Here is a 27,120-nt window from a genome sequence, read left to right as displayed (position 1 = left end):
CATGGCATGGCTTAACCGAGACACAAACAGGGCCAGGGATAAACCACACTCCACCAAACCCACATGTCAACATGGCACGCCGGCCATAACCGAGACACAACAGGGCCAGGGATAAACCACACTCCACCAAACCCACATGTCAACATGGCACGCCGGGCCATAACCGAGACACAACAGGGCCAGGGATAAACCACACTCCACCAAACCCACATGTCAACATGGCACGCCGGGCCACAACAGGGCCAGGGATAAACCACACTCCGCCAAACCCACATGTCAACATGGCACGCCGGGCCATAACCGAGACACAACAGGGCCAGGGATAAACCACACTCCACCAAACCCACATGTCAACATGGCACGCCGGGCCATAACCGAGACACAACAGGGCCAGGGATAAACCACACTCCGCCAAACCCACATGTCAACATGGCACGCCGGGCCACAACAGGGCCAGGGATAAACCACACTCCGCCAAACCCACATGTCAACATGGCACGCCGGGCCATAACCGAGACACAACAGGGCCAGGGATAAACCACACTCCACCAAACCCACATGTCAACATGGCACGCCGGGCCATAACCGAGACACAACAGGGCCAGGGATAAACCACACTCCACCAAACCCACATGTCAACATGGCACGCCGGGCCATAACCGAGACACAACAGTGCCAGGGATAAACCACACTCCACCAAACCCACATGTCAACATGGCACGCCGGGCCATAACAGGGCCAGGGATAAACCACACTCCACCAAACCCACATGTCAACATGGTATGCCGGGCCATAACCGAGACACAACAGGGCCAGGGATAAACCACACTCCGCCAAACCCACATGTCAACATGGCACGCCGGGCCACAACAGGGCCAGGGATAAACCACACTCCACCAAACCCACATGTCAACATGGCACGCCGGGCCATAACCGAGACACAACAGGGCCAGGGATAAACCACACTCCACCAAACCCACATGTCAACATGGCACGCCGGGCCACAACAGGGCCAGGGATAAACCACACTCCACCAAACCCACATGTCAACATGGCACGCCGGGCCATAACCGAGAAACAACAGTGCCAGGGATAAACCACACTCCGCCAAACCCACATGTCAACATGGCATGCCGGGCCATAACCGAGACACAACAGGGCCAGGGATAAACCACACTCCACCAAACCCACATGTCAACATGGCACGCCGGGCCATAACAGGGCCAGGGATAAACCACACTCCACCAAACCCACATGTCAACATGGCACGCCGGGCCACAACAGGGCCAGGGATAAACCACGCTCCGCCAAACCCACATGTCAACATGGCACGCAACAGGGCCAGGGATAAACCCACACTCCGAAACCCACATGTCAACAACAGGACCAACAGGGAGGGATAAACCACACTCCGCCAAACCCACATGTCAACATGGCACGCCTGGCCATAACCGAGACACAACAGGGCCAGGGATAAACCACACTCAAACCCACATGTCAACATGGCGCGCCAGGCCATAACCGAGACACAACAGGGCCAGGGATAAATCACACTCCACCAAACCCACATGTCAACATGGCACGCCAGGCCATAACCGAACACAACAGGGCCAGGGATAAATCCACCAAACCCACATGTCAACATGGCACGCAAACCCAACAAACCACACTCCGCCAAACCCACATGTCAACATGGCATGCCGGGCCATAACCGAGACACAACAGGGCCAGGGATAAACCACACTCCACCAAACCCACATGTCAACATGGCATAAACCAACAGGGCCAGGGATCCACACTCCACCAAACCCACATGTCAACATGGCACGCCGGGCCACAACAGGGCCAGGGATAAATCACACTCCACCAAACCCACATGTCAACATGGCGCGCCAAACCCACATGTCAACATGGCACGCCGGGCCATAACACAACAGGGCCAGGGATAAACCACACTCCGCCAAACCCACATGTCAACATGGAGGGCCAGGGATAAACCACACTCCACCAAACCCACATGTCAACATGGCACGCCAGGCCATAACCGAGCCACAACAGGGCCAGGGATAAACCACACTCCACCAAACCCACATGTCAACATGGCACGCGGGCCAGGGATAAATCCATACCAAACCCACATGTCAACACAACAGGGCCAGGGATAAACCACACTCCGCCAAACCTGGATGTCAACATGGCACGCCGGGCCATAACCGAGACACAACAGGGCCAGGGATAAACCACACTCCACCAAACCTGGATGTCAATGACGGTGGATTGATTGAATTGAACTGATACCAACTAGTGGATTTTTCCGGGGGATTGATTAAATTGGATCGTTTCACTTGTTTCACTTGTTCACGTAAATCACACATACACACACACACACACACACACCAGAACCCGCCACCCTCCCACCCCAGCCATCCCCCAATGCTATAGTATAGTAGCCATGGAGTCCCAGTTTGACATAGGAGCCCCTAGCACCAAACGGTGTCTATCCTTGACCATGCTCATGTTTCTGACAGCTCCGGCTAAAAATACAGGAAGCATTCATCATGTTTGTCTTTGCCTGCCCCAAATTCCACCACGCTTGATGAATGCTCATGTGGCCAATTGATAGACAAGATGAGCCAGTTAACTTCAAAATAAGATTTGAGTGTTTGATTAAGTGTATTTTCATTTAGCCTGAGTGGAAATATCAAACACTTCTTGAGCATCTTTGCAATGTAAAATGGAAGTGCAGTGACTGTTGACGTTCGTCCGTCACTTGTACCTGTAACGTACAGTGCACATAAACAGTGCACATAAACAGTGCACATAAACAGTGCACATAAACTAAATGCTACATGGCACATTAGTCACACCTCAGTCCATCACATTAAGTATAATAATCACTTATCAAGGAAGAAACTTGATTTATCAAACCTGTATACATTTCTGCTCATATCTCCTCAAACCCACAGAATCTGAAGGAGTGTTTCTGTTCAGAAAGGCACGTGTTCCTAGGCAGGCTGCCCAGTTTACACAGAGCTGATATTGAGCTTAGTGAGCCTGTATTGTGTGTCAGATAGATAAGATTGTCATATGAACATAATCAGCAACAAAAAGACTATCGTTCTGGCATCCAGAATGGCAGCCTATCTGACAGCTTCTGGTTTCAGCTCTGACACTGTTACCCTCAAGACATATAATAATACCATTTTGTCTTGAGTATTGCATAGAAATACCTTCAATTTCTAACATGGTGTAGTTTGTCTGGTGAAATACTGTAGATGATGAGACTATGTAAGTAAAATAATATTGAAAACAAAGGAGTCAATTGACATGTAAGAATTAGAAGCAGACTATTCTGCACTGGGGAAATGAATTAATATGAGCGCTAATGACCATATTTAATTGAATTGATCAGCTGCTGTTATTTCTCAATTGTCACTCAATTAACAGGGTGAAATAAGGTCTTGGAGTTCATTTGAGTTTAAATCCTCAGAATAACCTAAATCAACAGGCCGATAAAATAGGACAGATGAGATTTAAGGACATCTAGCATTTACCACCTGACCTGGCGCCTGTTAAAAGAACAGAGTTGGATTTCCGACCGGGGTTGGGGGGGGCGGTGGATGGGAGTCAATTGGAAAAAAGAGCTGAGGAAAAGTCTTCCCTAACCATGTCTCCATTTCCCAGACCTGATAGAGATATGTTGTGACACCATGACATCGCTGTGACACTATACATACATCATGTTATACATAGACGCACAGCCAGTGGAGGGGACCTCAAAGCCCTGGCTGTGTGATATCTGAGCCTTTGAAAACTATGACAACTATGACAAAGGCAATGTCGTCATCATCCATATATTTTGTGTGTCGTCCAAGAGAGTTGGCTGGCAGGCAGGCCTCAAAAACAAATCAGCACCTGTTACAATGATGATACAAGCACACAAACATACCCTTTAAAAAATGACAAGGTGATATCATTACAATCTGAGCTGTCTGTGTATAATCAATTACACTAATATCACATTCCATCCCCCAGGTGGACATGATCAGAGCCATAGACATGACTGTGAGATAGGGGGCTTCAGATCCAGCCGGTGTGACACTTCAGTCAGCCATGGTCTCTCTCTCTCTCTCTCTCTCTCTCTCTCTCTCTCTCTCTCTCTCTCTCTCTCTCTCTCTCTCTCTTTGTCTCTCTCTCTCTCTCTCTCTCTCTCTCTCTCTCTCTCTCTCTCTCTCTCTCTCTCTCTCTCTCTCTCTCTCTCTCTCTCTCTCTCTCTGTCTATGTCTCTCTCTCTGTCTCTCTCTCTCTCTCTCTCTCTCTCTCTCTCTCTCTGTATCTCTCTCTGTCTCTCTCTCTCTCTGTCTCTCTCTCTCTCTCTCTCTCTCTCTCTCTCTCTCTCTCTCTCTCTCTCTCTCTCTCTCTCTCTCTCTCTCTCTCTCTCTCTCTCTGTGTCTCAGAAAACTCCTGCCAGAACTTCAGATTCTGTAAAAAAAAGCTGAGTGACAGCTGCGCCCTCCCACCCCATCTCTCTGTCCCTATGTTGGCTTTGTCCCTCCAGGATGAACAAGGGACAGCAGGCCACTGTCTGGGTGGCCCACAGCCCACTGCTCTGGCATGTCTCTCTGCCTCCCTCCCTGCCTGCCTGCTTTCCTTTCTCAAACTCAGAGGAGGGGATCCTCTTCTGGCTCCTTTTGTGAATCCTGTCAGATGCCGTGTCCAGGCCTGGCATGGAATCCAACCACACCAGACACGGATCCAGTGGTGTGTTGTCAAGCACACTATACACTTTCTGCTTTCCATTAGAGAAGGTCACATCAATACCACTGATTCAGATAAACCTAAAGTGAAACTGTGGTAGCCTTCCAGTGTTTGTATAAAACTCCATCTCAAATTATATATAGACTGATTAGTGCTCAGCACTTCTCCCTATTTAAATGAACTGAGGCGTCTTGCAGAAGTGGAGAGGGACGCCTTCCTTGGTATTTATGAGAGCAATAACGTGGATAGAGTATGTAAGGCTAAGTAATGGCCACATTCCCTCTGAACCAGGTGTCTCTGCTGGGACTTTCATAAAGTTACAGGAATAGATCAAAATGGAGGGGTTCTGATGTCTCTAACTGATTTACGAATTCATTTATTACAATCTTTACAACTAACATATCAACCACACTCCCAGCTCACATTTCTTTTGCGTTTCAAACTGACAATAATAATAGTTCTCACCATCAGATGAAATGTTTTATAGAAGACTGGATTTTGAAACTCCCCTGTTTCAGGCTCTTAATACATTTGTCCTTAGAGTGATTTATTAATGCGAGGCTAATCGTTTGAGTAAGCAGTAAGCACGGCCAGTATATCACAGCCACTGCTAAGTGTTGGCCCCTGGACATTTTTCATGTTCTTAGACCTGAGTGAGGACTGGATGTTTTCCAGGTATGGGGCTCCCTACGGTGCATCCACCTTTGGATAACTAACTCACACGGTAGCTAGCTAGCTTGCCCCCCTATGCTCCAACAACATGTAACTTTAGTGGCTAACAGGTCAAATTAATTTACCACTGTCATTTTAATGACCTGTCAGGGGATTTGCCAAGATTCTCAAGATGGTCTCCTGTGAGCCTCGATGACTAAGGATATAATGGAGACATCAGTTAGGTTCATTCCGATTCCAAACATGTTTGATTGTATCTCCTGACTGTACATCAGAGGAGGCTGGTGGGGGGAGCTATAGGAGGACGGACTCATTGTAATGGCTAAAATGGCATAAATGGAACGAAGTCAAACGTGGTTTCCATATGTTTGATGTGTTTGATACCGTTCCATTATTCCATTCCAGCCATTAAAATGAGCCTGTCCGCCATTGCTAACTACCAGCACCTTAGCTAACTAGGTCCCATTGTTGCAAAGAGTTATGGGATATTAGATACCCTTGTTTTAACCTTTGTCATCTTCAACCTCGACCATGGTCAGCAATCCATCCATAAAGCAACCAGCAGCCCTACAGAAAACCCCCCCAGTGTCCTTTCATTCCACCTTCTTCATCAGGTCATCAGGTCCTATTTACATTGCTACAGTATTCATAGCCATACATAGATATACTTAGGATGGTGGGTGGGACTCAAGAGGAGGGGGGGATATCATTGGTCAGAATGAGGTTTTGACAGCCAAGAGAATGATGCAAGGGTGAGCAACAGAAAGCGGCGCCCATGTAAGTATATCCCTGCTGAGTGACAGGAATGAGGACCATGATTATTACATTTCCTCATTCCTCTTTTTATTTATACTGGGTCACACTGCACTCTGCACTCTGCGACATGGCCCGGTATAAACTTGCAGAAATGTACATTTTAGTAATTTAGCAGACTCCCTTATCCAGAGTGATTTGCAATCAACTAAAGTAGGCAAAACAACCACATATATACAAAAACAATAATAATGTTTTATTGTCACATACAGTACACCGGATAGGTGCAGTGAAATGTGTTGTTTTGAGGGGAGGAGGCTCATATTGGGGGACAGCTCATATTAATGGCTGGAATGGGATCAAACACATGGAAACCATTTGTTTGATGAGTTAGATACCATTCCATTTGTTCCGTTACAGCCATTACTATGAGCCCGTCCTCCCCAATTAAGGTGCCTCCAACCTCCTGTGGTTGTTTTACAGGGTCAGGGTAGTACGGCGTCCCTGGAGCAAATAAGGGTTAGGTACCTTGCACAAGGGCACATCGCTAGATTTTCACCTTGTCAGCTCAGGAATTCAAACCAGCGACCTTAGGGTTACTAGCCCAACACTCTAACCGCTTGGCTACCTATGGCCCTTATTATTACAGTCTCTACAGCTAAAACCATCAACAACACTGTGTGAATATAGATTTCACATGTGGTCCATTAATTTAGTCATTATATTGAGGTGTATGATCAGAATTTCTATACAATTTATTCAATTACAACAGCTTTCTCTTTTTTAACGTTGGCGCTACAGTACAGAAAGTATATTCTCAAATGCCAGAGTGCTCAACTTAGTTTCCTCTGGGGCATTCCGAAGATCCCATGGTTGGGATTTTGGATTGGAGGAGCCAGGCATATTAATAGATCCTATTGGCCACTGCCGTGCACTGTAAAATAACACTGACTCCAGAACAGTGACCTGATCTGGGTCGGAAAGGCAGCATGCCACACATCACAAGTTGACAGAGAGACTGGGTAACCCCCAATGGTGCCACTGGCGCTTATTGCATCATTTTGGAGAAAACAAACCTAACTGTCCATGGCAACTGGCCAAAATGAATAATTTAATCATATATTTACACAAAACTGAGTGTACAAAACAATAAGAACATCTGCTCTTTCCATGACATAGATTGACCAGGTGAATCCAGGTGAAAGCTATGATCCCTTATTGATGTCACTTGTTAAATCCACTTCTAATCAGTGTAGATAAAGGGGAGGAGACATGTTAAATAAGGATTTTTAAGCCTTGAGACAATTGAGACATGGATTGTGTATGGTTGCCATTCAGAGGGTGAATGGGCAAGAACTGCAACGCTGCTGGGTTTTTCAAGCTCAACAGTTTCCTGTCTGTATCAAGAATGGTCCACCACCGGGAGGACATCCAGCCAACTGTGGGAAGCATTAGAGTCAGCATGGGCCAGCATCCTTGTGGAACGCTGTTCTGAGGGCAAAAGGGGTGCAACTCAAAAATAGAACGGTGTTCCTAATGTTTTGTACACTCAGTCTATATGCCATTTAGCAGACACTTATCCAAAGCTACTTACACTCATGCTTGCATACATTTAACGTATGGGTGATCCCGGGAATCTAACCCATTATCCTGGCATTGCAAGAGCCATGCTCTAATAACTGAGCTCAATGAAACGACTAAGTGGTGTCAAGATTTTAGTGAATCCTCACAGAACTTATAGACAGGGAAGGAATGATAGAAGAGAGAGAGGAAAGGAAAGGTGCATCTGCTAAATGACTAAAATGTCAATATAAATGAAAGAGAGGATAGATACGGACATACAGATGTGGGATCTTGATTTGATCCCCCTGTTGCAGGATAACTTTTCTGCGATGTAGGACATTTAAAACATGTAGTGTACTTGAGGTTTGAAAAATGCTTCTGAAATGTGTAATTTACACTCTGAAATGTCAGACTTAATTTTCCCTTATGAAAAATGTATCCACCCCTACAAAAATGTCTATTAATTATGAAAATAATTCACATTTCCCGTTACTGAAAGATTATTTTCCTGCTGTGGCAAAATGGCTCAAATTAAGACCCTACATCTGTGCAGACCAAGTGTGCAAGTGACACATCTTTAAACAGACAGCGAGAGAGTAGAATATAATGTAAAGTATAGAATATAAAGACAGTTTTAAAAGAAAGTATGGGGAGCAGCAGACAGCTTTGCCATATGGAAGCAGACATGAATAACCTCTAGGGGCCAGACATCATAACACCAACACTCTCCCAACCCCAATAAATCTATCTGCCCCGTGTCAGGAGGCAAGGAGAGAGCGAGAGAGAGGGAGAGGAAGAAGCCTCCGCCTCACAGTCACAGTATACATGTAGGTAGACCTTCGACTGGCACCAGGGGACAGTAAATCGTTGGCCGGCTGTTGACATAGCTGACAGGTTAGATCCGAACACACACTTAGGAAGTCATGGTGCCTGCTATGTAAAATGGCCGCGACCCATAATTCCCCTCCTCTGAAAAAGTGCCATTCTAGCCCTCTGGAAAAGAACAGGGGGCTGTAATGCAGTCAAACGTTCCTATCTGAGTATTGGCTTTGATCTCTGGGGGTTGTGAGTGGGGTCTGTGGGGGACTATGAAAGGGGATACTGCCTGTCCTGGAACTCTCCCAGTCTCATACACCTGTCTACTAGGGTTCCAACTTCACTTCCAGGTATGTCTGTGTGTGTGGCAGGAGACGGGAGTCTTGAAGGCAGGAAGCACATTCCTTGTTCCCAGGAATGATCGCATAACACTATTACCTCTGCCACTGGTCTACTGTCATTCCCCATGCAGCAGGAGCCTGGAAGTGAAAGGGGAAGCTACCAGATTATAAAACCGAGAATGATTCAACTCTATTCAACACAGGGAGGCTATTTTCAAGATACAACCAATTAGCATGACTATATATGTACATTTTTATCATCGCTATTACTAAAACGGCACAACCTCCTCTTGCATAACGTATTAACCTTGGCAGAGTTTGCCTGGAAGCTAATATTCACTATCTACTCACTAGCCTATCATTTTCTTAATGAGCGCTCTTTAAAAAAGAGATGTAGACTTCCCATATCTATCTAACTACCTGGATGAGTTTAAAACTCTGATGCAAGACTCTGTTCAGGAGGGCTCCGGGCAGCCGAGCGGAAATGGAGGAAAACTCGCCTCCTGCGGACCTGGCATCCTTTCACTCCCTCCTCTCTACATTTTCCTCTTCTGTCTCTGCTGCTAAAGCCACTTTCTACCACTCTAAATTCCAAGCATCTGCCTCTAACCCTAGGAAGCTCTTTGCCACCTTCTCCTCCCTCCTGAATCCTCCTCCCCCCCCCTCCTCCCCTCTCTGCAGATGACTTCGTCAACCATTTTGAAAAGAAGGTCGACGACATCCGATCCTCGTTTGCTAAGTCAAACGACACCGCTGGTTCTGCTCACACTGCCCTACCCTGTGCTCTGACCTCTTTCTCCCCTCTCTCTCCAGATGAAATCTCGCGTCTTGTGACGGCCGGCCGCCCAACAACCTGCCCGCTTGACCCTATCCCCTCCTCTCTTCTCCAGACCATTTCCGGAGACCTTCTCCCTTACCTCACCTCGCTCATCAACTCATCCCTGACCGCTGGCTACGTCCCTTCCGTCTTCAAGAGAGCGAGAGTTGCACCCCTTCTGAAAAAACCTACACTCCGATGTCAACAACTACAGACCAGTATCCCTTCTTTCTTTTCTCTCCAAAACTCTTGAACGTGCCGTCCTTGGCCAGCTCTCCCGCTATCTCTCTCAGAATGACCTTCTTGATCCAAATCAGTCAGGTTTCAAGACTAGTCATTCAACTGAGACTGCTCTTCTCTGTATCACGGAGGCGCTCCGCACTGCTAAAGCTAACTCTCTCTCCTCTGCTCTCATCCTTCTAGACCTATCGGCTGCCTTCGATACTGTGAACCATCAGATCCTCCTCTCCACCCTCTCCGAGTTGGGCATCTCCGGCGCGGCCCACGCTTGGATTGCGTCCTACCTGACAGGTCGCTCCTACCAGGTGGCGTGGCGAGAATCTGTCTCCTCACCACGCGCTCTCACCACTGGCGTCCCCAGGGCTCTGTTCTAGGCCCTCTCCTATTCTCGCTATACACCAAGTCACTTGGCTCTGTCATAACCTCACATGGTCTCTCCTATCATTGCTATGCAGACGACACACAATTAATCTTCTCCTTTCCCCTTCTGATGACCAGGTGGCGAATCGCATCTCTGCATGTCTGGCAGACATATCAGTGTGGATGACGGATCACCACCTCAAGCTGAACCTCGGCAAGACGGAGCTGCTCTTCCTCCCGGGGAAGGACTGCCCGTTCCATGATCTCGCCATCACGGTTGACAACTCCATTGTGTCCTCCTCCCAGAGCGCTAAGAACCTTGGCGTGATCCTGGACAACACCCTGTCGTTCTCAACTAACATCAAGGCGGTGGCCCGTTCCTGTAGGTTCATGCTCTACAACATCCGCAGAGTACGACCCTGCCTCACACAGGAAGCGGCGCAGGTCCTAATCCAGGCACTTGTCATCTCCCGTCTGGATTACTGCAACTCGCTGTTGGCTGGGCTCCCTGCCTGTGCCATTAAACCCCTACAACTCATCCAGAACGCCGCAGCCCGTCTGGTGTTCAACCTTCCCAAGTTCTCTCACGTCACCCCGCTCCTCCGCTCTCTCCACTGGCTTTCAGTTGAAGCTCGCATCCGCTACAAGACCATGGTGCTTGCCTACGGAGCTGTGAGGGGAACGGCACCTCAGTACCTCCAGGCTCTGATCAGGCCCTACACCCAAACAAGGGCACTGCGTTCATCCACCTCTGGCCTGCTCGCCTCCCTACCACTGAGGAAGTACAGTTCCCGCGCAGCCCAGTCAAAACTGTTCGCTGCTCTGGCCCCCCAATGGTGGAACAAACTCCCTCACGACGCCAGGACAGCGGAGTCAATCACCACCTTCCGGAGACACCTGAAACCCCACCTCTTTCAGGAATACCTAGGATAGGATAAAGTCATCCTTCTCACCCCCCTTAAAAGATTTAGATGCACTATTGTAAAGTGGCTGTTCCACTGGATGTCTTAAGGTGAACGCACCAATTTGTAAGTCGCTCTGGATAAGAGCGTCTGCTAAATGAAAATGTAAATGTAAATGTAGGAGGAGTGTAAATTGGTATCGTATTGTTACGCTGATTATTGTATTGTTACGCGGATTATTGTATTGTTACGCTGATTATTGTATTGTTACGCTGATTATTGTATTGTTACGCTGATTATTGTATTGTTACGCTGATTGGATTGTATTGTTACTCCGATTATTGTATTGTTACGCTGATTGGATTGTATTGTTACGCTGATTATTGTATTGTTACGCCGATTATTGTATTGTTACGCCGATTATTGTATTGTTACGCTGATTATTGTATTGTTACGCTGATTGTATTGTATTGTTACTCCGATTATTGTATTGTTACGCTGATTGGATTGTATTGTTACGCTGATTATTGTATTGTTACGCCGATTATTGTATTGTTACGCTGATTATTGTATTGTTACGCTGATTGGATTGTATTGTTACTCCGATTATTGTATTGTTACGCTGATTGGATTGTATTGTTACTCCGATTATTGTATTGTTACGCTGATTGGATTGTATTGTTACTCCGATTATTGTATTGTTACGCTGATTATTGTATTGTTACGCTGATTATTGTATTGTTACGCCGATTATTGTATTGTTACGCTGATTATTGTATTGTTACGCTGATTGGATTGTATTGTTACTCCGATTATTGTATTGTTACGCTGATTATTGTATTGTTACTCCGATTATTGTATTGTTACGCTGATTATTGTATTGTTACGCTGATTATTGTATTGTTACGCTGATTGTATTGTATTGTTACGCCGATTATTGTATTGTTACGCTGATTGGATTGTATTGTTACGCTGATTGGATCATATTGGTACCCTGATTGGATCGTATAGTTACGCTGATTGGATCGTATTGTTACGCTGATTGTATTGTATTGTTACGTTGATTGGATCGCATTGTTACGCTGATTGCATTGTATTGTTACGCTGATTGGATCATATTGGTACCCTGATTGGATCTTATAGTTACGCTGATTGGATCGTATTGTTACGCTGATTGGATCGTATTGGTACGCTGATTGTATTGTTACGTTAATTGGATCACATTGTTACGCCGATTGCATTGTATTGTTACGCTGATTGAATCGTATTGGTACGCAGATTGTATTGTATTGTTACGTTGATTGGATCGCATTGTTACGCTGATTGGATCGCATTGTTACGCTGATTGGATCGCATTGTTACGCTGATTGGATCGCATTGTTACGCTGATTGGATCGCATTGTTACGCTGATTGGATCGCATTGTTACGCTGATTGGATCGCATTGTTACGCTGATTGGATCGCATTGTTACGCTGATTGGATCGCATATTGGATCGCATTGTTACGCTGATTGGATCGCATTGTTACGCTGATTGGATCGCATTGTTACGCTGATTGGATCGCATTGTTACGCTGATTGCATTGTATTGTTACGCTGATTGGATCGCAGTGTTATGCTGATTGGATCGTATTGTTACGCTGATTTGATCGTATTGTTACGCTGATTGGATCGTATTGGTACGCTGATTGGATCGCATTGGTACGCTGATTGGATCGCAGTGTTACGTTGATTGGATCGTATTGGTACGCTGATTGGATCGTATTGGTACGCTGATTGGATCGCAGTGTTACGTTGATTGGATCGTATTGTTACGCTGATTGGATCGTATTGTTATGCTGATTGGATGGTATTGTTACTCTGATTGCATTGTTACGCTGACTGGATCGCATTGTTACGCTGATTGGATCATATTGTTACGCTGATTGGATCGTATTGTTACGCTGATTGGATGGTATTGTTACGCTGATTGTATTGTATTGTATTGTTGTGCTGATGCTGATTGTATTGTAGTGTTGTGCTGATTGTATTGTATTGTATTGTTGTGCTGATGCTGATTGTATTGTAGTGTTGTGCTGATTGTATTGTATTGTAGTGCTGATTGTATTGTAGTGTTGTGCTGATTGTATTGTATTGTATTGTTGTGCTGATTGTATTGTAGTGTTGTGCTAATTGTATTGTATTGTAGTGCTGATTGTATTGTATTGTAGTGCTGATTGTATTGTATTGTAGTGCTGATTGTATTGTATTGTAGTGCTGATTGTATTGTATTGTTGTCCCGATTGTATTGTAGTGCTGATTGTATTGTATTGATGTGCTGGTTGTATTGTAGTGCTGATTGTATTGTATTGTTGTCCCGATTGTATTGTAGTGCTGATTGTATTGTATTGATGTGCTGGTTGTATTGTAGTGCTGATTGTATTGTATTGATGTGCTGGTTGTATTGTATTGTAGTGCTGATTGTATTGTATTGATGTGCTGGTTGTATTGTATTGTAGTGCTGATTGTATTGTATTGTAGTGCTGGTTGTATTGTATTGTAGTGCTGATTGTATTGTATTGTAGTGCTGATTGTATTGTATTGTTGTGCTAATTGTATTGTATTGTTGTGCTGATTGTATTGTATTGTTGTGCTAATTGTATTGTATTGTTGTGCTAATTGTATTGTATTGTTGTGCTAATTGTATTGTATTGTTGTCCCGATTGTATTGTAGTGCTGATTGTATTGTATTGTAGTGCTGATTGTATTGTATTGTAGTGCTGATTGTATTGTATTGTAGTGCTGATTGTATTGTATTGTTGTGCTGATTGTATTGTAGTGCTGATTGTATTGTAGTGCTGATTGTATTGTAGTGCTGATTGTATTGTAGTGCTGATTGTATTGTTGTGCTGATTGTATTGTAGTGCTGATTGTATTGTAGTGCTGATTGTATTGTATTGTTGTGCTGATTGTATTGTGGTGCTGATTGTATTGTATTGATGTGCTGATTGTATTGTGGTGCTGATTGTATTGTATTGATGTGCTGATTGTATTGTATTGTAGTGCTGATTGTATTGTATTGTTGTGCTGATTGTATTGTATTGTAGTGCTGATTGTATTGTAGTGTTGTGCTGATTGTATTGTATTGTTGTGCTGATTGTATTGTAGTGCTGATTGTATTGTATTGTTGTGCTGATTGTATTGTATTGTTGTGCTGATTGTATTGTATTGTTGTGCTAATTGTATTGTAGTGCTGATTGTATTGTATTGTTGTGCTGATTGTATTGTATTGTTGTGCTGATTGTATTGTATTGTTGTGCTGATTGTATTGTATTGTTGTGCTGATTGTATTGTATTGTTGTGCTGATTGTATTGTATTGTTGTGCTGATTGTATTGTATTGTTGTGCTGATTGTATTGTATTGTTGTGCTGATTGTATTGTTGTGCTGATTGTATTGTATTGTTGTGCTGATTGTATTGTATTGTAGTGCTGATTGTATTGTATTGTTGTGCTGATTGTATTGTATTGTTGTGCTGATTGTATTGTATTGTAGTGCTGATTGTATTGTATTGTTGTGCTGATTGTATTGTATTGTTGTGCTGATTGTATTGTATTGTTGTGCTGATTGTATTGTATTGTTGTGCTGATTGTATTGTATTGTTGTGCTAATTGTTGTGCTGTGCTGATTGTATTGTATTGTTGTGCTGATTGTATTGTATTGTTGTGCTGATTGTATTGTATTGTTGTGCTGATTGTATTGTATTGTTGTGCTGATTGTATTGTATTGTTGTGCTGATTGTATTGTATTGTTGTGCTGATTGTATTGTATTGTTGTGCTGATTGTATTGTATTGTTGTGCTGATTGTATTGTAGTGTTGTGCTGATTGTATTGTATTGTTGTGCTGATTGTATTGTATTGATGTGCTGATTGTATTGTAGTGTTGTGCTGATTGTATTGTATTGATGTGCTGATGCTTTATTGTATGTTTTTAATGTTGTAATGTTGTATTGATGCTGCTGCCTTCTTGACCAGGTCTCAATGGGCTTTTCCTGGTTCAACAGGTAAAAAGACAAAGAAGGAAGAAAAAACCTTCAGAAGTCTGGACGAGTCTGGACGAGTCTGACATTGTTCTGTTTAAGGGGTTACTACTAGCCTCTGGCAGGGTAGGCCCTGGCCTGATGGACCACTCGTCTGTAGACAGTCCTGGATGACAGAAGAGGAGTAACCCCAACTGACACACTGAACTTATTCATTATTGGGATTGGGATAGAGCTCAGAGGCTATATGGAAATTGAAAAATACTAATGAATTGTTTCATCCAAACACCTTGTCATAAACCTATTATCACACAGGGATAGCCAACAATAACAAAAACAGTGTTGAGGAAACATTCAAAGGTGGCCATTTTGATCGAGGCAGAATCCAGGTCAGGGCTTTGCTGTGTCTTTCAGCAGGATTAGGTGAAGGGATGGAGGGCTGACACTAGATCAATAATCAGTTATCTGTGTAGTGATGGTAATAATACCCGTCCTCCTAACCCTAACCATTCTAACCTGTTCTAACAACTCCTCCTTGAGTCCATCACTCAACGAAGAGGACATCTCTACATGGCCATATGCCTGGAGATGAGGGAGTAGGTCTATACCTCGGCTCACTTTATCCATCAGAGTACCTTATAATCGCCCCTCAGAACAGAACCAGTGGGCTGGTTCTCAAGGGGTAAGGTATTCCCTCATCAAATAATACATTAAGGTTTGAATGAAGGGAACCTGTCTGAGTTTGTCACTTATGATTCAGTCAGTCTGCTTATTGTTATATAACATTGACATCAGTTTCTAAACAACCATTTCCAAAATGCATTTACATTTTTTAATTGCTACCCCTCAGGGCTGACTGATGATTTACACATTCCACCATCCATCGGATAACCCCGAAGGGTGAAAAGTTAAACAGGCACTCCGCAGGGCCTCCCTCTGGGGTCCTGACTGAAAAAGGACAGCATATGCTACCAGGACTTGGAATGTGGCCACTGTCCATTTCAAGAGACAAGACTTCCCGCAGTGTGGCAACTGCTGACCCCTTTCTTGAACAATGCAGAGACACAGGGAAGTCACCCCCCCTCCACACACACACAGCCGTGCTATGGGTAGAGCCGTCGCTGCCTCTGTGTCTCTCAACACCTGCTGGGACTTGGGAATACTTCCTCCCACTTCCTCCCTCTTTCATCCCCCTTTCCTCACCCTTTCCTCACCCCATCACCACCCTCTCCACCATGGAGACTGTAAGTCTCTAAAGGTAAGGAGATTGAGTGTGTACCTATCCATCACATGCAAGATGGTTAGGTACATTATACCCTGATGAAGACAGCTTCTCTGTCGAAATGTTGGATATTAGGTTGTTCAATTATTGCAGCTGAGCTCCTAGTGTGCTTCTCTTTTTCATGTGTAGCTTGACAAGACTTCTAATCTTTGACACATATACTGGTACAGAAAAGACAGGTACAGTATGTATTGAAAAGGGAGGATGCATACCGGACCGCTACACATAGGTATTGGCTGACTGCCTGGGGAGGCTGAGGTCCTGTGTTGCTAGGCAGGTTTGTGACAAGCCTGACAAGCCTGTCCCTTAACAAGCCTGTCCCTTAGAAAGCTATGGGATGCCTCCACAATGGCATCCAATTCTCTGTATAGTGCACTACTTTTCAGAATTTCATAATAAACATTATAAAAAATACAAATAATACAGTGTTTCTATGTCAAATAGTTTTGTTATTGTGACAGAACAGAGGGCTGACACTAGATCAATTGTCAGATACAAACTCCAAATGTAATATATTTCAACTCTATATCTGACATGGTACAGGTGTCTTCTTTTTTTAAGCCCATAACCATGTGTGTGAGGTGTATACTTTTGTTTCAAAGTAGATTTGTTTAAGACTACTAAGAATCACTCTGTATGACCCTAAAAGGTTAAAGACAGCTGCAACTTTAGCCCACTGCAGTAAAAGTTTAAAGACAGCTGAAACTATCAATGTATCTGCAGGACTATTTCCTCAATGGAAACATGTTCATCTGAATGATGAAAGGATTCAACTCATTAATGACACTTCCGTATTCATTTTGGTGTGCAGCTAGAAAGTGTAAAAGGTGTGGTACCACATAGAGTAAAAGGCACATTTCACACAGTATCTGACTCAGCTGAACCCCTCTCTCTTCTGGTCTCTCCCTCCAAAACACCCAGGACCAGAGCCACCGCCACCCTGCCTGGACCCAGTACAGCCTGCCTGGACCCAGTTGAGCCTGCCTGGACCCAGTACAGCCTGCCTGGACCCAGTTGAGCCTGCCTGGAGCCAGTACAGCCTGTCTGGACCCAGTTGAGCCTGCGTGGAGCCAGTACAGCCTGCCTGGACCCAGTTCAGCCTGCCTGGCTCTCCTTGTCAGAACCCCAATCAAGAGATGTGCCCACTTGCCCCAGGAAGGCCTGGTCAGCTGTAGTGTAGCCAGGGTGACACAGTTCAGCAAATCAAATCAAATTGTATTAGTCACATGCGCCGAATACAACAGGTGTTGTGCTTACTTACGAGCCCCTAACCAACAGTGCAGTTTAAAAAAATACAGATAACAATAAGAGGTCTTGGATGGCAGGAAGCTTGGACCAAGTGATGTACTGAGCGGTTCGCTCTACCCTCTGTAGTGCCTTGCGGTCGGAGGCCGAGCAGTTGACATACCAGGCAGTGATGCAACCATGCTCTCGATGGTGCAGCTGTAGAACCTTTAGAGGATCTTATTACCCATGCCAAATCTTTTCAGTCTCCTGAGGGGGAATAGGTTTTGTCGTGCCAGCTTCACGGCTGTCTTGGTGTGCTTGGACCATGTTAGTTTGTTGGTGATGTGGACACCAAGGAACCTGAAGCTCTCAACCTGCTCCACTGCAGCCCCGTCGATGAGAATGGGGGCATGCCCAGTCCTCTTTTTCCTGTAGTCCACAATCATCTCCTTTGTCTTGAGGTATGCTAACGCTCTGAGATATGCTAACTCTTCATCACCACTTCACACATAAAGTTTATGCTAACAGTATGCTACGCTATATCACTACATTCCCCTCAAGGTGAGGGACGAGGGGAGAGCTTCATTCAAATGAATTCAGTCAGGGTCTCAACATACTACTGAGAGTAAGAATAGTAGAATACACAAGGTGCAATTTCGACATTTGGTTGTGCATTAGCATTTGTTTTCTCATTATGTCGGTCACTGACAGTCACTCATTTAGCCCATGGCAGCTAACAATTTTTAGCTTGGTAAGTTAGTCCATTCAGCTATTTAAATTTGTTGTAATCATGGCCGAATAATGGCAAATGTGTAGAATTGCAGGGAAGTAACTTTAAAATTATAATAAGTCTCTACACTCTCGCATAGGGCCCCCAAAAGGCTAGGGCCGGCCAACATCCACTCCTGACCAACACCCAGGGAAATACCCTCGCTCTTTCTCTTCTTACCCATAACACATTATTTATGACATGTTGTTTCAGTAGAGCAATACAACTCTACAGGAGACAATGCAGCCATTTGGACTATTTTCTATGTGAATTTTGCACACTTAGGGTGTAAATAGTATTCATTTTAAGGTATTGTTCATGGTCACTTCTGCTGCAGACATTTATTCTATAGAATCTAGAACGTCCAGCGGTGTTTCTCACACACATTAAGAAAACACTAAACTTTTAGGGGGAAATTCGCTGACCAACAGAATGATGTGTCAACTTGTTCCTACATGCCAGTAACAGACTCAGGCAATTGTTGCCTTTTCATGCCTTTATTTGATGTTACTCTGTGTGTGTGTGTGTGTGTGTGTGTGTGTGTGTGTGTGTGTGTGTGTGTGTGTGTGTGTGGTGTGTGTCCTACCAGCCCTGACTCAGTGCTCTGCACATGTTAAACGTAGTCAGACAGAAACAAAGTCACATGAGACAGATGGCAGAGAGGTATAGAGCCAACCCTGCACCTGGTTCAGATGTGCTGGCTGGAATCTCAAACAGAACAGTGGGACAGACTACACTACAAACACAGGGGATTGTGGAGCTAATTGAAGCCCTTGTGTCCCCTTCCTGTTGTAGCCAGACCCTCAATTACAGACAGCCCTGAGAAAGAAAGCCCTGTTATCCATTAAGGCTATACTGTCTGAGAGCGACAGCCATTTATGGCCATCTGGAATTCAGCATGTTCTGCTTTAGCAGAGTAAGAGGACTTTGGGAAGACACATGCATTAAAAAATATAAATAATTAAGAAAATAAGTCTTAGTATTTCAGCATGTGTGGATCGGGACAGTACGGGCAAATAATTCCTTGTTGTGCAATATCTTCAGAAACTAGTTAACAACCTTTCTCCCACTCTGTTCTCACAGCCAATTCTCTGTCCTAACAGGAGAGTTCATTACCGGGCGTGAACGCTAACATGAAGATGAAAGGGTTAACTTAGGGGTTAAACTTGGTGAAAACAACAAGAGGAATTGACCAAAAGGCCATGACACCTAAACCCTCCGTGGCCATCAACCATGGTGATGATGATGATGATGATATTGTGCTAGCTAGCTAGTCCTCAATCCAGCATAAATATAGCCCAAACCTTTCTTACAGTGTGTCATGGAGGGATGCATTTCAAAACCTCAGAATGTGTTAAGCATTTACAGCTGATGTTAAAATAGCAAAGCATGTCCCCATCCCCACCTGCTATATTTTGATCCTTTGCTTTGCATTCGCTATATATATCCGTGATGCAGATAAACTAGGTCCACAATGGTACTTTGGACGAAGTGAACCATAACAAAGCGCAAACGAATATCCAACAACTGATTTGTTTCAAAACTCCACAGTCTGTGTGTGATACACAAATGTGTAGAATATGTAGAATATACTTTGAAACCAAAAACGTATTTTATGATAAACATGCTTTACTCCAATAGTTGAAATCTACCGACAATACCATAGAAAAGCTATGTTATACAAACACTAACATCATAATCATGCATATGAATTACTGTATACTGAAAACACCAATAGGATTGTCACGATAGAAATGCAACCTGTGTGGGTAGTTATGAAATCCAATAAGGTACGGTTCATATGACATCGGACCAAACGTTAATTTCTAGGGAATATAAATACACACAGCTACTGAAATCCAAAGCCTTCCAAGCAAAGGATCCCTAGAGAAGGTAAGGAATGGATCTGGCATATCAGATGGTAATGACTAGTCTATTTTCTATTTTCTGATGACAAGTCAAACAGAAAATAGAATCCAAAAAAAAATAGAAGCACTTTAAACGATTCCATGAGAATTTTGGATTGTGAAGCAAAACTTGCTAACTTCACTATGAAATAGTTATGTTTCTGTTCCACTAACCTAGAGAAGCAATGAAGCAGGTTAACAGTCACCTTGATCATTACAAAACTGCTGTTCAAAATTTGTAGTTTCCTCTACACACAGGGTCAAAGGCTCATGCTATTCTCACTTATCTAGGATCGATTTCCATAAAAACGGACATATGGTTTGATGAATACTTGGAATGCCTTGGAGGCATTGAAGGTGGCAAATTTGGTTTCATGCTATCACTTCAAACACTGAAGAAAACCCAGGACAAAAACCACAAAGGAAAACCCCCATTGTTCAATATACAATAAAGTTCAGAGCTTTTTTAATTGCCGGGCGTTCCATCCCTTTCACTCCTAACACACCCAGGGACACTGTTCGCCCATGTCCCCACTGACCTCTTCCACCCCTTCTTTAAACCTTCTTTAAACCTGCCACCCTCAGCAGTGGGGCGAGGAGAGAGAAGGGGCTCTGTGCTAGCTGTCAGTCATGGCGAACTGCGTTTAAGTCTTTGTGATGCAAACACTTTGGAGATTGACAGAGAGCAGGAAGATTCAATCTCAAAGAGATTCAATCTTAAAAGAAGGCTGAAGCCGAAAAGAATGCCTGCAGGCCATGTGATATAAGTCTGCAGTAATGGGACACGACAACGTCAATGAGCATGAGGTTCAAATATTAAAAGAGAGGGTCTTACCTTTATCCTCAACTGTGAAGTAGAAGATATCACTTGTGGCGTTGCTACCATCAAGCAGCACGTAGCAAATCTTCATTTCATCGATATCAGCTGATGACATGAAAGGGTGAATTGGAAATGTAAGGAGGAGAATCTCTACATTCTTTAGAACATCTGAGATGATTACTCCACTTTCTACTGAAGGTTACTTACAGCCCTCAGGCATCATTTTAGATTATGTCAAAGGCATTAAAATACTGATTCTGGCAGGAGTGTGAATACTGGTCTTACTGATATTGTAAACATAATTTTCCCAAAGTACATAACTTCAATCAATTAGATAGAATAAAATGGGAAAAAAAGGTAAATATGTCAGATTTTAATTTTATGAATGTTTGTTCACTTTTTCCTCAATAGTTTTTTAAATTGTTATATATGTAATATTAAATGCTAGTCTTACCTTGTGTGAAGGCCTTGATGCTGTCATTGCCCAGGGCAGTGTTCATGATGAAGCCATGCTGTGGGGCCTCGGCCACGGAGTACTTGAGGACTTTGTGAGGACTGTCTCGATCCTCAGACTTCAGGGCCTTGCTGGTGATCAGGAAGCCAAGGTGGCCGCTATGCAGAACCCTTAGGGACGGAGCAGCCTTGTTGACCACGATCTGGGGGACCCCATTGTCAATAGTGCTGATGTGAATGGTCATCATCTGAGGCTTACGTGTCTCGTACACGGTATCAGGGAATACGTAGAAGTCGTTGTGTGTGCCGTCGGTGACGGTGAACGAGAAGCTATCCTCGTTGGACTCGGTGCCATCGTGCTTGTAGGTGATGAGGTTCTCGTTCAGGTCCTGCTTGGTGAAGGTGTTTATTGGCTGGGTGCCGTTGAACAGCAACTGGCCATGAACCGGCACCTGGGTGACCACAAAGCGCAGCAGGTTGTCTGGGGTGTCACGGTCCTCCACGGTCAACTCAAATGGGGTGATGAGCTTGTTTTCGCCCTCTCCCAACAGCAGCTTATGGACGCTCAGGACAGGTTTCTTGTTGTCAACGTCCGTGATGGACACTCTGAAGGTGCGGAAGACCGGGTTGTAGCCGTCCGTCACCTCGAACTCAAAGCTATCCATCTTCATCTCATCGTCTGAGGTGTGGATGTAGTAGATCTTGTTGCCGGCCAGCTGCAGCTGGGTGAAGGTGGAGATGGGCACACCTGGGAGGTCAGTGCATTCAAGGTGGCCTCTGCTAGGGGCACGTGTGATGCTAAAGCTGAGGAACTCATCTGGGCTGTTGATGTCAGTGGTGCTGAGCAGGTCAGTGGTGAGAGTCACTTTGCCCCCTTCTTTTAGGGTCACGCCTTTGTTGATGACATCGGGGAAAACCATGTCGATGCTTCCCGATGTTGATGTAGAAGTATCGGTCGATAAGGGGGTTAATGCCATCGGTTACGTCGAACTTAAGCAGGTCACGTACACCCTCCTGGCCCGTATGCACATACTGGATCAGGTTTTTGTCGACTTCGTCTTGGGTGAAGTTCATGTCGAGGGTGATGTTGCCCACAACGTGTCCGAACTTGGTGATACGCTGGAGATAGCCTTGGCTTGGGCCGTAGCGCACAACGTAGATGAGCTCTTTGTCTTCCGAGTCCAGATCAGTAGCCTTCATGACCCTGTTGTTGATTATTTTTGTTTCTCCGATCTCAACCTCCAGTCCATCATTGATGGCCATTCTCGGTGTCTCGTCATCGACAGGAATCACCATGATGAGAATCTTCTTCTCCACTGTGTGTTTCCCGTCTGTGAGCCTAACTTCAAACTGTCTTCTTTGGTCTCTGAGTCGTCGTGTTCATAGATGATGTTGGAGGCCTCATTGATCTGTTCCAAGGAGAACCTGACAACAGGGACTGTGCCCGTTGTAAGCTGCTGAACTATCTTGCCATGCTTGGGGTTCTTTATGATCTCAAACTCCAGTTCATCCCCTGGAATGTCTGCATCGGCCGCATTCAGGATGGGTGTGTCGATGACCAGACTCATGCCCTCCATCACGACAAACTCACGGATAAAGATCTCTGGTTTCTCATCATTGGCAGGGATGATGACGATGGGGAAAAAGTGGCGATCAGAGAAGTTGATGCCATCGGAGCAACGGAAGGTGAACCTGTCTTCCACAGGCTCCACACCTTTGTGGATGCTCTGGACATAGTAGATATGACCGAGGAATACATCTTTGAAGCTGAAGGCGGTGATGGCTGTGCCTGCTCTGGACTTCTCAGAACCTGGAGCTGGGGAGATATTCTCCACGTACCCGGATGTTGATTGGACAATAACGGTGCACAGGATGTCATTGTTGTCTGTGTCCATATCCTCAGTCATAACGTGATCCAGAGTAATGACGTTCTTCTCCCCTTCTATCACCACAAACTGCTCCCCGACGCTGACGATGGGTGGGATGCTGTCGACGGGCAGGATGGTGACGAGCACCCGGACTCCTTGGACCTTGTTGCCCCCGACGACCCATTCATCGGACATGTCGGAGATGGTGAGGTTGAAGGAGTCATGCTCTTTGAAGGAGCCAATCTCACCACTAGTGTGGGCATACATCACCACGCCGTTGATGATGTCCTGTTGGGTGAACCTCTCGGCGCGGGCACCGCTCACCAGGATCTCACCGAGCCTGGGGGGCTCCTCAACGATGAAGGTCAGCATGAGGTCATCAGTGTCTTCGTCACGGCCCTGGATGACATTGCTGGTGATTTCAGTTGCCCCATTCTCCAGGACATCGATGGATGCCCCTAGAAGACCAGCAGGGAGCATGATGGTGGGGTCTTGTCATCAACTGGGTTAATGGAGATCTTGATGATGATAGGTACCTCATGGAAGCCGTCGCTGACGTCACACTTAATAACGTCACTGAGGCTTTCCTCCCCGCCATGGATGTAGGCAATATGGCCATTTTCGATGTCCTCCAGGACAAATGTCTCACTGTTCGACATATCGATCCCTAAATACTGCAACTGCCCATAGCGAGGAATCTGGGTCACAGTGAATAGAATATTTTCATATTCTGTGTCCTGGTCGGTGGCATCGAGTTCCTTCTTAGTGATGATGTACGTGCTTCTCTCCTGGCAAGTGAAACCAGTGTTGGTGATAAAGGGAGGTTTGTTGTCAACGGGCTGTAAGAAAATAGTGAATAGTCCATCTACTGTATTCCCAGCAGTATCCTCCACAATGAATGTGAACTGAAGGACTTTTGGAGTGATGCCCAGTTCCTGGTCTGGGGGCTTGTAGGCCACTTTGTGGTGGTTGATCTGCGCCTGCGTGAACTCACTGATCACAGAGTTGGGACTGTCAGTCAGAACAATGTCACCCAGGGGGCCGGGTTGTTCTCATCTGTGTCAGTGGGGGACTTGGTGATGGTATATTTCAGATCCCTGTCATCCGAGTCCAAATCTGTGTAACGCAAAAACGTCTTCTTGAAGTGAGTCAGCTCATACTCTTGCACTGTCATGTGAAGAGTGGTCCCTGGGTAGAGCTCTGGTGGGAGGTCATCCACCGGGTGGATTTTAATGGTGAAGGTATGCTCACCGGACTGGTTTGGTGGGTTATTGTCATCTTGGACGCGGAACACAAACTGATCCATCACAGTGGTGGTGCTGTGAGGCCCAATGTGGCGGTAGAAGAGCTTCCCATCTAGAATGTCCTGCTGGAAACATTCGGTCACCACCTGTTCAAACATCTCATCTGTCTCACTGAACTTCCAGAGAGAGGGGTTAGAGGGAGGCTCCACTTGTCTGAGGATAAGCTCCCCTACAGTGGAGTATGGGGCCTCAAGGATGAATTTAATGGTAGAATCCTCTGAGTCTATGTCTGTGGCGCTCAGAATGAAGGGGGAAATCTGCATGATTTCATTCTTGAAAAGCACCAGGCCGGTGTTTGCATTGATAATAGGGGGTTCATCGTCAGTGGGGGCTATAGTGATAGGGAACAAAAACTCAACCTCATTGCTGCCATCAGTCATTCTAAAAATGATGTTGTCGCTGTAGGTGTCGCTGCCGTCGTGCTGGTAAACCACGATGCCGGCATCTAAATCAGCCGGTGTGAAGAATTTCCTGCGCGCGCCAAGCACCATCAGCTCGCCGTGCTTCAAGCCATCCACCACTGTGATTTTCACATTGTCCAGGTTATCTTCATCACTGATTTCTAAGTTGCGAGAGCTGGAGAGAGTTCTGGACTGGCCCTCAAACAAAAGCTGCCCTATGTTCTTGGTTGCTATGGGAGCAAGAGTATTCATAGGCTTCACCACAATCATAAAGGCAAACGTATCAGAGACGGCGCCCTCTGTATCTACAATTTCAAACTCGAGCTGGAAAATCCTCTCTACTTCTGAATCCTCGGACGGAGGCTTATAGGCTATCTTCAAATCTTTAATGTCTCTCTGGTAGAAGGAGGTGATGGGGAGGTTCTGATCATCTGTACTGATGATGTAGCCTTGCTGATGGTCCAGGGGGGACGTAATGTTAAATATTAAGTCATCTGGATCAGATTCAACATCCTCGGCAGCCAACATATCACTGGTGATAGCTGTCATCACAAACTGATCAATCTCCATCATCATCATAGCAACAAAACTAGGCTTAGGAGGGGTGTTCTCTGTACCCTCTCTGATTCTAACCATGATCTGGAAATGCTCCTGCATAATGGTGTTTCCCTCATTATCCTGCAGCTCTACCAACATGGGGATATAGTCTCTGTTAGGAGAGTTGGTGGTGGATGTGTGCTTGTAGCGAATGCCTTGCTTAAGAAACTCATCACAGTCCATCATCTGGCCATTAGTGGAATTATTTAAAAGGGTGCCATACCTGGGGAGACCGCCGCGCCGACCAGCGTGGCGACCTTGCACTGAGTGACACCATCCTCAAAAGAAAAGTCCAGGCCCTTTTTGTCGATGGGGTTGCTGTTGCCGTTGAGCTTGTCCACAGCCAGGGGCATGTTCCTGGTGAGGACCTCCAGCTGCTGGAAGACCACCTCCACCTCCAGCATGAAGGGGATGACCACCGTGTCCGTCTGGGAGTCGTAGCGTAGCTGCAGCTTCACTCTGTCTTTACTGGGGCTCCGGGAACCAAAATGAGTGTATTTCACCTCATCACCGCCAAACGCACAGGGGAACTTCTTAGGGCTAAGCATTCCGGGTTTTTGGGCCAGTGGGTCATTCTCCAGGACCGTGATGGAGCAGCGGTCTCCGGGCTGCACCTCAGTCACCAGGTCATTGACAGCGTCCAGGTACACAGACTTCCCGAAGGGAACACGGAGGCCATTGTTGGCCACAACGATGCTGTCAGCATGATGTCCTTGTCGTTGTCGGTAAAGGAAAGCCGAATCGAATTGGTGGGGCTCCGCATCCACAGAGGAAAAGCAAAAGACAAGAGTGAAAAGCACAAAGAGGCATCTCAACAAACGTGCCTGCCCTTTACAAAGTCCTGTCCTTTGCAGACAACCAGCCATGTCCACTGCCAGTTGCCCTGCAACTTTGTATAACTCAGCAGAAAAAAATGTTCAAATCAAATCTCTCCAGAGAAGAAAAAAGATGAGAAAAAGTAAACCCCACTCTGGCAGTTGAAAAGTTGAAGCTTGGGTCTCTTGTTCTCTCTCTCTGCTCCCTCTTTCTCTCTCTCTCTGTCCACTCACACAGGAAAAGTGTAGTTGATCTTATGTTGCAGGTAATACTGAAGCAGGAGACAGTGACAGCGTCCCCAGACTCCTCCCTCTGACAACACGGAGAGAATGCCTCCCGCCCCCAACAGCTAATTTAAGAAAACACATTGGACAGCCCCTCCAGTACCCTTGCCTATCCCCCCCCCTTGCCTATCCCCTCCCTCTCCCCTTGCCTAT

General features: G+C 45.4%; 1 pseudogene; it reads right to left on the bottom strand.

The window, feature by feature from the left end:
• Positions 1-26,912, bottom strand: part of LOC115137571 (FRAS1-related extracellular matrix protein 2-like) — a 62,116-nt pseudogene extending 35,204 nt beyond the window's left edge.
• Positions 26,913-27,120: the final 208 nt, after the last annotated feature.

Source organism: Oncorhynchus nerka, linkage group LG11 (assembly GCF_034236695.1).
Source record: "Oncorhynchus nerka isolate Pitt River linkage group LG11, Oner_Uvic_2.0, whole genome shotgun sequence".
Taxonomy (NCBI): domain Eukaryota; kingdom Metazoa; phylum Chordata; class Actinopteri; order Salmoniformes; family Salmonidae; genus Oncorhynchus; species Oncorhynchus nerka.
The sequence above is the reverse complement of the archived record's forward strand: the minus strand, read 5'-3'. Positions and strand labels throughout refer to the sequence as shown.